Genomic DNA, 8,334 nt, shown 5'->3' with positions numbered 1-8,334 from the left:
TTTTGAAATGCGGGATCAAAAAGTTCTTTGAGGAGTATCATGTCCGGAATGTCGTCTCTTGGAATGAAATGATTGCGGGGAATGCCTAACACGACTGCGGTAAATATAGCTTTGGCTATTTTTATCGAATGCGAAGGGAATGCTTTCCAACAAATGTTGTCACTTGTGTTTGCGTCTTGATGGCCTGTGGCACTTTCCAAGACAAGGCCACTAAAAATTTAAAGGATATGCTATAGGTTTTTATATACGCCAAATTGGGTTCCTACTGCATTGGCTTCGCCGGCATGTATGCACAAATGTGGTGCCCTTACAAATGCCAAGGGCATGGCCGCCGGCACAAGCCAATTTAATGGCCGCCCAATTGTTGAAAAATAGGGCTAAAGTGTGGTGAACCAAGGAAAAAAGGGGGGCAAGCATGGCGTGAGGCAGCGAGCAGACATTAGCGTAGGGCAAAATGAGCGGTAGCGAGAGATGTGAAGCTTGGTTGAGCACGACAAAGAAGCAAAAGATACCCAGCAGCCCCTCGCATTCCGTTTGAGGCTGCTCCTGACGAAAGCCGTGTAGGTCCGAAATCCGCCTTGCCACGTCATAGAAGGTTTTTAATGCCCCTACACCATCCTTGCTTAGGGGGGGCTAATAATAGGGAAAGTTGAACGAGAGCAGGAAGAAAAACAAAGCTAACGGGGAGAGAGAAGAATAGGGTAAAGAAAGCGGGCGTGAAGAGCATACGAAGGGTAATGAAGGAAAGTGGGCATGAAGAGCATACAAAGGGTAATGAAGGAAAGAGGGCCAAGGCGGAGCTCGTCTCGATGAAGGAGACCAACAAGGAAGGGCTCTCTTGCTCGCTAACTCGTAGGCTCTTGCGTGCCTCGCTCCCTCTCTCAATCTCTCTCGTGTGCGTGAGAACCAAAGCAGAGGAGTGTTCTCTCGCTCTCAGAGTTAATCATGAAAGCAAGGGAATGTCTCTCTCTCATCCTTGGTTGGCAAGGAGAGAAGGTCAGCTATCAAAGCAAGTAGACAAGACGAGGTTGCTCTTTCTCTCACTTGTCCTCGACGAGTCCTCAGCTAGTGATGCAAGAGGTTAAGTAAAGAAAAGGGCTATCTCTCTCATACATAAGCAAGCAAGAGGTCTCTCTCATCCATGAGGAAGCAGGATTCTCTCTTGGATTAGAAGCAAGGTCGAGCCTTGATTGAAGAGGGAGCTTTGCATGAACGAAGGATACTCGAAAAGAGGTTATCAAAGTCATATAGAGCTTGAAGAAAATAAAAATCAAGCCGATTAAAGGAGAAGTAGAATCTTGTGAGCGGCAAATAAGGCAGCACAAAGCGCACAAAGCAAGAAGTTGTTGAACAACTGGTAATAATTGAAGCATGATGATTGACAGAGTGAACTTACATGAGGTTTGCAGAATCTTGAAAGTAGAAGAAGCAGATAAAGCGACAGGAGGTAATTTCCATCATTGTCATCAGCTAAAGATTGATTAAACATTCTTTTAAGCCCCAGTGTCGTTAACGGCCCGATTAATTCTATAAAGCGGGAGCTTAAACTCGTAGTTAGCAGATGATCCAAGTGACGGTGTTGTTAACAGCCCACCTTGGCTAAAATTTAAGTTGTACTCAAAGTATTATTCAATTAATTGATGATTGTGGTGATTGCCAGAGTTGTTAGTGTCTCGTATTCTCTCTCTTGACACCTCTCACTGCCAGAGGCTCGGAGCCTACCCGGCTCACGTTTCGAACACACATCCCTTGAAATCGGAAAAGCTTGACTTTTGACCATACATGGTTCCATTTGTGCAAGTGACCTATTTTTCCTCTTAGCAACACCATTTTGTTGAGGCGTATAAGGCACTGTAAATTGGTGTTTTATCCCACGACTAGCCACAAATGCATTAAATTCATGAGACATATACGCCCCCCCTTGATCGAAACGGAGGGTGCCCATAGTACATTTCGAGACATTTTCAGCCATAGCCAGAAATTGTTTGAAGCACATAAAAACTTCAGACTTCGCTTTAAGCGGAAATACCCATGCATGCCTAGAGTAATCATCATTGAAAGTTACGAAGTAAAGGTAATTTCCCAAGGATGAAGTTTGCATGGGCCCACAAACATCACTATGCAAGTGCATATTAGGTAAAGTGGGAAATATCCCATTCCAACATTGCTCAAATAACTTTTTCTTATAAAGGACATGTCTTGTTTAGCACTATAAAGATTATAATTATAATTTTCATAAAAGAAATTTTGTGCATATATAGACCTACGTATTGATTGTAAAAATAGATACACCATTTTTCCATTAGAGGACCATTGAATTGGCATTCTAGGATTTACTTGGCAAATACAGTTCTAGTTCAAACAAGCTATTTAGCTCATCATGCTATTTATTCAAAGATTTGAGTCCCTTTGCACTTCATTCAGCATGGTTTACTTGGATCTTGATTAGATGAAGGTTTATATGTGAATGTGCCATTTTCAGGAAAGACATTTTTTTTCCATACTAGAATAGGGATACTATGATTTCTTGCTTGGACCAACGTCTTTTGACGTTCACTTTCTAAAGCACATGTAATTTTTCTTCCTTAATTTGTGTTCTTTTATTGTTACATGTGCTATCTAGATTGGCCACCTGTCCATTCTAGGTTAGTTTTTTTTGGCTAAAATACACAATAAACATGAATATGAAATAACATACAAGCATGCTTTTCTTGGGAATGAAAGATAGAAAATATAGAAAAAATGAGCGTGGATTGGATGGGTGTTCAATCTATGTGTAGATATGTACATGTAAAAATATACAACCATCACTTGACCTAGAATCGATAGGTGGTCAATCTAGACAACACATGTAACTCTTAAAGAACATGGTTATGCATGTTTTTCCTAGGAAAGAGTGCATTCACATATGACCATCACCTTACCTAGAATGGACACGTGGTCAATCTCAAGTGCACACATGCATAACAAAGTTTATCCCACAAGCTAGCCTCGAATGGAGCGATGGCTAAGAATAGGATAGACATGAATATGAAAGAACATACAAGCATGGTTTTATTAGGAAAGAAAAATAGAAAATATAGGAAAAATGAGCATGGATTGGACAAGTAGTCAATGTATGTGTAGATATGCACGTGTAACAACATACGGCCATCACCTGACCTAGGATGGATGGGTGGTCAATCCTAGATAACACATGTGACTATTAAAGAACATGGTTATGCATGTCATTCTTAGAAAAGAGCACATTCACGTAGGACCATCACCAGACCTAGAATGGACATGTGTCTAAAATACACAATACACATGAATACGAAAAAACATACAAGCCTGCTTTTCTTGGGAAAGAAAGATAGAGAATGTAGAAAAAATGAACCTCGATTGGACATGTGATCAATCTATGTGTAGATATACACATGTAACAACAAATGACCATCATTTGACCTAAAATGGACAGGTGGTCAATCGAGATAACACATGTGAATATTAAAGAACATGGTTATGCATGTCATTATTAGAAAAGAGCACATTCACATATGACAATCACCAGACCTAGAATAGGCTGGTGGCCAATTTGAATAGCACATATACATAACAAAGTACATCCCACCATAACCTAGCCTTCAAGGGAAAAATGACTAAGATACACAAAACACATGAATATAAAAGAACATACAAGCATGCTTTTTTTTTTTGGGAAAGAAAGATATAAAATATACAAAAAATGAACTTCGATTGATCGTGTGGTAAATCTATGTGTAGATATACACATGTAACAACATACAACCATCACTTGACCTAGAAGGGAATACCAATTTCAGTTGAATGGGAGTTCCATCTGTTGTTGCAGAGCATGGTATGAAATGCATGGAATACCAAAGACATCATTTTATCGTTATAAGGAAAAGTTTGAATTAGGAACACGTCAATATGTGCATGGAAACACAAGTGTATTGAGGAGGGGACTTGATGATACTAGCAAGGCCAAATCAATACTTGATGAGTTTGTGGAAAAGAACTCTGAACGGATGCCGCACAAAAGTAGGACCTTATTGGATGGATCAAGGGAAACTCAGTTGGTGATACCATCCACTTATAAGCAGGTTGACATTTTAAATGAAGTTAACACTACTCTTGAAGGACTTGGATGTGACCAAAGACTATCTAAATCCTCATTTTATAGGATTTGGAACAAGGAATACCCACATGTATCCCTAACAAAGACAAGTGAGTTCTCTAAGTGCAACTTGTGTAGCTCAATCAAGGCAAGGCTAGAGGAAAAACCTAGTCTTCAAGAAAGATTAGTAATCTTGCAGGAAAGAGAAATTCATATGGCACAACAAAAAAGCTATAGAAGCTTATACTATGCATGGCGAACATTGTGTGAAACCCAACCTCAAAAATATTTATTTATCATCCATGATAAGATGCACCAAAAGAAGAATTCCATACCAAGGCTATGTGTTGTGCCTAAGGGTGTAGATTCAGGGTATAACATGCTGGTGGCATTGATTGGTATGATAGCACATGGACATGCAGTTGGCTACTATGAACACTTTGTTTTACATGGTTTATGGCCATTTGACCCCAACCTCAAAATTGGATCAATAGCATCATGTTTACATAACTTAGAGCGAGAGGATCAACACCCTCTTGGTGATTTGGCTTCAAGTGGACTTCCAAGGAGTAGTGTCTCACTTCTAAATGCTCTAAACTCAAGGGATGCCTTAGACTACCACAATATGGTTGATGGAAAAGGTTCTAGCATGCAAACACATGAAAGTAACCCAACAACTAATACAAGTTCCTTTCATACATTGCTAGAGAACTTGTTATTGTAGCTAGATAATTGTGCTAAAGAAAATAAAAATCGATATCTTTTTGTATATCTATCCTTGCTATTTGCAAGGGGCATTTTCAAGACTATCCAATTGGGATTTTTAATGGTAGGCCATACACACAAATATGTAGATGCCATGTTTAGTAGATTTTCAGAGAAGTTGCAGATCTCACAGAGTTACACTTTGCCCAATTTGATGGATACATTAAGAACAATCTCAACAACTTCTCCAGCTCCCTTTTTGCTTGGGGAGGTACCGGATTTCAATAAGTATTGTGATGGTCAAGATGCACTTGTAGGACATTCAAAACCCCTTCAATTTAGGTTCTTAATGCAAGATGACACACCAGTTGTGCAATATAAAGCTCATGTAGGTGTTCCTAATTGGAGTGGAAGCATTCCAATATGGAAGAAAGATGCTAGTGGAAAGACAATGCTACCACAAGGGAATCCACCTCTTGTACCAATGGAGAATTTCATAAAGGCACATGAGGAGGTCATATTGGGTCTAAAGAACTATGTTAAATTTTGGCAAAATCTAGGAAAGGGTTCATTTGTGCCAAGATATTATTGTCATGTGATGGAGTATTGGAATAATGTGATTGAAGAGCTTCACAAGCCAAACTTGACCCAAATATATAATTTGAGAATTTTTGGCCACGATCTCAAGGATTTCATCAAGCTGATGATGTTGTCACAATTCAACATTAGGAGGCAGAAAGATTCATTGGACTAGAGGAATATAATGATCATTATTGCGGGCCTCAGCGAGAAAAACCAAGGTAGGAGTTCAATCCTATTCTAGATGTAAATAAAGGTGACTTCCTATTGCTACAGCCAAGTGGCCCAGACATATATCCCATTTGGCTTGCTACAGCTTTGTCTAACATTGATAAGGATCCCTCATCACCAAATTATCAAAAGTTATATATTCAATATTGGGTACCTTGTGTAAGAAAGAGTGGGTTGACAAATGCACATGCATATGCCAATTGTTGGGTTGGATTTTGGATGCTCAATGATAAAGACCAACCAACATGGAAAAATGTAGATGCAATTGTTTGGTCTTGGAGATCAAGCAAGAAAGGTCCATTTGTCAGATTAAGATACCAAAAAGACATGCAATGAAAGTAAAAACTTGTTTGGGCCTACTTGAGGTGCAAGAACAAGGAAATGAATTCGATGGTGACTCCACTCGGGAGTATCACATTGTAAATTCCAATGTATCTCCATGAAAAGTTTCATTTCTCCATAATGGTAAGTATAGTATTTCTCTTGGCTTGAAAATATGATAATGGGTCAAACTTTCATCCATTTGTGGTCATCATTGTTGTAAGTGTAGAATGGTCTTTATCAACACCACAATGGTGTTCATTGATACCACAATGACATTCATCAACTCCATCATGGAGTTTATTGACACCACAATGGTGTTCATTGGACACCACAATGACATTCATCAACTCCACCATGGTGTTTATTGACACCACCAATCGTCTTAATTATCAATTGTATACTTGAACACTATTTTGAGGACTTTCAATGGTGTTTATCAACACCCAAATATTAATGGTTATCTCTCATATTCACATGCATTTTGTGATCTACTACTATAACATGCAGTCTTCATACTCAACCAAACAATGTCATCACATGGACCACTATCTCGCTTGCAAGTAGAATTCCCAAATTATGTGAAACTAGTCCATTTAAAGATTCCCATAATTAAGGACTTTTCCCACATTACCTAATATGGACTTATGCACAAGCTACAACGTGTATGTGGCCCTAACTGAACCATCCTTTGGAAACTTTGAACACTGCATCTTACCCAAAATACAACCGTCATAAACATGTTTGATAGGTGCTTCAAGAGGCAGCAAATAAGCAACCATATTAGATTTCTGCAAACGCAACAAACTGGAAAAATTCAAATGCCCAGAACGTGCATGCCACAGTTTTGCACCTGAAACAACCCTTGAATATGCAACTGCATTTGCAAAATTTTGTCCACACTTGTCGTACAAAGTGAGCTTATACAACCCATGGCACAAAAGGCAAAATGCAACAATTTCATAATCAAAATTGAGATCATGATCTGTATATCTGTCACCCACAAATTTGACTATAAGTCCAAGTCTAGCAAGTGCAGATACACACTAAATATTCTTATTGATCCTAGGTACATAAAGTGCATCAACAAGTGTGAAAGAACTGCCATTTGGAGCAGTAAGCACAATATTTCCATCTCCCTGAATCGGATAAGAGGCATTGTTGGCACAAGTGACTAAATTCCGATGAGGGACAGACTCAAGAGAGGTGAAAAATTCACAATGTGAGATAATGTGCTTTGTAGCACCACTGTTGAAATACCACACATGTGAATCCACAACAATTGACATGCATGCATCATGGACAACAGGATTGTAAGTGCACTCTCCACTCAAAGCCCATTCCGCATCAACATCAACATCACAAAAGACTCAACAATGGCTGCATTTGTAGTGGATCCAGCATTTGCAGTGGAACCACCCTCTTTCTTCTTAGCCTCTTTTGTTAGGAAATAAGACGTAGCTAAATAGATAATTGAGTAGATTACTTAATGGAGAGAGAAAGATTTATATACACAAGATTATAGAGTAGAGAGAGAGAGAGAGAGAGAGAGAGAGAGAGAGAGTACACACGATATACGTGGTTCACCCAATGTGGGCTACGTCCACGGGAAAGCAGCCACTCAATGGCTTTAGTACTTCAAAACAAGAAGTAGTTTACAAAGGGATTATACCCTTAATGGAGATCCTGCCTTGCTTCACTCTCACCACCTCACACTCACCTTGTTGCATCAACTTCACACTATGAAATGTGTGTAGAAATGGCCTCCTTTTATAGGCCAAAAGGGCTGCCCTCTCTTATAAAAGACAGCCATGTGTAGCCGCCCTTGTGCGAATAAGTCCAAACCGGACCCTCCAATCCGCCCATGTGTGGCCGACCTTGAGAAGACAAGTCCACTTTTGAATTCGGCAACCGGCCATTGACTTCCGACCACCGGCCATCGACGGTGGCCGGTTGTTTTCCGACCACTTTCCGGCCGCCGTCCGGCCATAATATTCCAGAGAAAAAGAATCTTTCGGCGAAAAAAAAGTCTCGGGGGCCTCCGTCCCCGAGGCCTTTAAAGTTGCCCCTGATTCTTGTTCGTGAAAATTTTGGTTTCCAGTGAGTGATTCTCCTTCATGCACGATGGCTTCTCCTCATAATGGGGGCCTTACAGATGTGCGCTTTTACCACAAAAAATTACAAGGGTAAGTCAAGCTCCATACTTAACAATCTCCCACTTGGAGACTGATCTCCAAAACAAACCTGTGACTGCTTTCCATTCTGGCTTCTTGTCCTTGAATGCCAATTGAAGATGAGAAAAAGCTCAACTTCTCCTTGTTGACCACCTTTGTAAACATGTCTGCAGGATTTTCACTTGTATGCACCTTTCCTAGCTTTAG

Source organism: Adiantum capillus-veneris, chromosome 18, assembly GCF_014529385.1.
Source record: "Adiantum capillus-veneris isolate H3 chromosome 18, ASM1452938v2, whole genome shotgun sequence".
Taxonomy (NCBI): Eukaryota; Viridiplantae; Streptophyta; class Polypodiopsida; order Polypodiales; family Pteridaceae; genus Adiantum; species Adiantum capillus-veneris.
The sequence above is the reverse complement of the archived record's forward strand: the minus strand, read 5'-3'. Positions refer to the sequence as shown.